Source organism: Astyanax mexicanus, unplaced genomic scaffold, assembly GCF_023375975.1.
Source record: "Astyanax mexicanus isolate ESR-SI-001 unplaced genomic scaffold, AstMex3_surface scaffold_35, whole genome shotgun sequence".
Classification (NCBI taxonomy): Eukaryota; Metazoa; Chordata; class Actinopteri; order Characiformes; family Acestrorhamphidae; genus Astyanax; species Astyanax mexicanus.
Window position 1 is genome coordinate 867,405 of NW_026040045.1, and position 2,667 is coordinate 870,071.

A 2,667-nucleotide genomic window follows, 5' to 3' on the forward strand; every position below is an offset into this window, starting at 1 on the left:
AGGAATAGTTGAGTCAGATTGAGGGAGAGGAATAGTTGTTTCAGGATGAGGGAGAGGAATAGTTGGGTCAGGATGAGGGAGAGGAATAGTTGTTTCAGGATGAGGGAGAGGAGTAGTTGGGTCAGGATGAGGGAGAGGAATAGTTGTTTCAGGATGAGGGAGATGAATAGTTGGGTCAGGATGAGAGAGAGGAATAGACGGGTCAGGATGAGGAAGAGGAACAGTTGAGACAGATTGAGGGAGAGGAATAGTTGAGTCAGGATGAGGGAAAGGAATAGTTGGGTCACGATGAGGGAGATGAATAGTTGGGTCAGGATGATGGAGAGGAAGAGTTGGGTCAGGATAAGGGAGAGAAATATTGGGTCAGGATGAGGGAGAGGAATAGTTGGGTCAGGATGAGGGAGAGGAATAGTTGGGTCAGGATAAGGGAGAGGAATAGTTGGGTCAGGATAAGGGAGAGGAATAGTTGGGTCAGGATGAGGGAGAGGATTAGTTAAGTCAGATTGAGGGAGAGGAATAATTGGGTCAGGATGAGGGAGAGGAATAGTTGGGTCAGGATGAGAGAGAGGAATAGTCGGGTCAGGATGAGGAAGAGGAATAGTTGAGACAGATTGAGGGAGAGGAATAGTTGGGTCAGGATGAGGGAAAGGAATAGTTGGGTCAGGATGAGAGAGAGGAATAGTCGGGTCAGGATGAGGAAGAGGAATAGTTGAGACAGATTGAGGGAGAGGAATAGTTGGGTCAGGATGAGGGAAAGGAATAGTTGAGACAGATTGAGAGAGAGGAATAGTCGGGTCAGGATGAGGAAGAGAAATAATTGGGTCAGGATGATGGAGAGGAATAGTTGGGTCAGGATGAGGAAGAGGAATAGTTGGGTCAGGATGAGGGAGAGGAATAGTTATGTCAGGATGAGGGAGAGGAATAATTGAGTCAGATTGAGGGAGAGGAATAGTTGTTTCAGGATGAGGGAGAGGAATAGTTGGGTCAGGATAAGGGAGAGGAATAGTTGGGTCAGGATGAGGGAGAGGAATAGTTGTTTCAGGATGAGGGAGAGGAGTAGTTGGGTCAGGATGAGGGAGAGGAATAGTTGAGTCAGATTGAGGGAGAGGAATAGTTGTTTCAGGATGAGGGAGAGGAGTAGTTGGGTCAGGATGAGGGAGAGGAATAGTTGTTTCAGGATGAGGGAGAGGAGTAGTTGGGTCAGGATGAGGGAGAGGAATAGTTGTTTCAGGATGAGGGAGATGAATAGTTGGGTCAGGATGAGAGAGAGGAATAGACGGGTCAGGATGAGGAAGAGGAACAGTTGAGACAGATTGAGGGAGAGGAATAGTTGGGTCAGGATGAGGGAAAGGAATAGTTGGGTCACGATGAGGGAGATGAATAGTTGGGTCAGGATGATGGAGAGGAAGAGTTGGGTCAGGATAAGGGAGATAAATATTCGGTCAGGATGAGGGAGAGGAATAGTTGGGTCAGGATGAGGGAGAGGAATAGTTGGGTCAGGATAAGGGAGAGGAATAGTTGGGTCAGGATAAGGGAAAGGAATAGTTGGATCAGGATGATGGAGAGGAATAGTTGGGTCAGGATGAGGGAGAGGAATAGTTGAGTCAGATTGAGGGAGAGGAATAACTGTTTCAGGATGAGGGAGAGGAATAGTTGGGTCAGGATGAGGGAGAGGAATAGTCGGGTCAGGATGAGGGAGAGGAATAGTTGTTTCAGGATGAGGAAGAGGGAGGAATAGTTGGGTCAGGATGAGGGAGAGGATTAGTTAAGTCAGATTGAGGGAGAGGAATAGTTGGGTCAGGATGAGAGAGAGGAATAGTTGGGTCAGGATGAGGAAGAGGAATAGTTGAGACAGATTGAGGGAGAGGAATAGTTGGGTCAGGATGAGGGAAAGGAATAGTTTGGTCAGGATAAGGGAAAGGAATAGTTGGGTCACGTTGATGGAGAGGAATAGTTGGTTCAGGATGATGGAGAGGAATAGTTGGGTCAGGATGAGGGAGATGAATAGTCGGGTCAGGATGAGGAAGAGGAATAGTTGAGTCAGATTGAGGGAGAGGAATAGTTGGGTCAGGATGATGAAGAGGAATAGTTGGGTCAGGATAAGGGAGATGAATAGTTGGGTCACGTTGATGGAGAGGAATAGTTGGTTCAGGATGATGGAGAGGAATAGTTGGGTCAGGATGAGGGAGAGGAATAGTTCGGTCAGGATGAGGGAGATGAATAGTTGGGTCAGGATAAGGGAGAGGAATATTTGGGTCAGGATGATGGAGAAGAATAGTTGGGTCACAATGAGGGAGAGGAATAGTTGGGTCAAATTGATGGTGAGGAGTAGTTCGGTCAGGATGAGGGAGATGAATAGTTTAGCCAGTATAAGGGAGAGGAATAGTTCGGTCAGGATGATGGAGACGAATAGTTGGGTCAGGATGAGGGAGAGGAATAGTTGGGTCAGGATGATGGAGAGGAATAGTTGGGTCAGGATGAGGGAGAGGAATAGTTGGGTCAGGATGAGGGAGAGTAATAGTTGGGTCAGGATAAGGGAGAGGAATAGTTGGGTCAGGATGAGGGAGAGGAATAGTTGGGTCAGGATGAGGGAGAGGAATAGTTGTTTCAGGATGAGGGAGAGGAATAGTCGGGTCAGGATGAGGGAGAGGAATAGTTCGGTCAGGA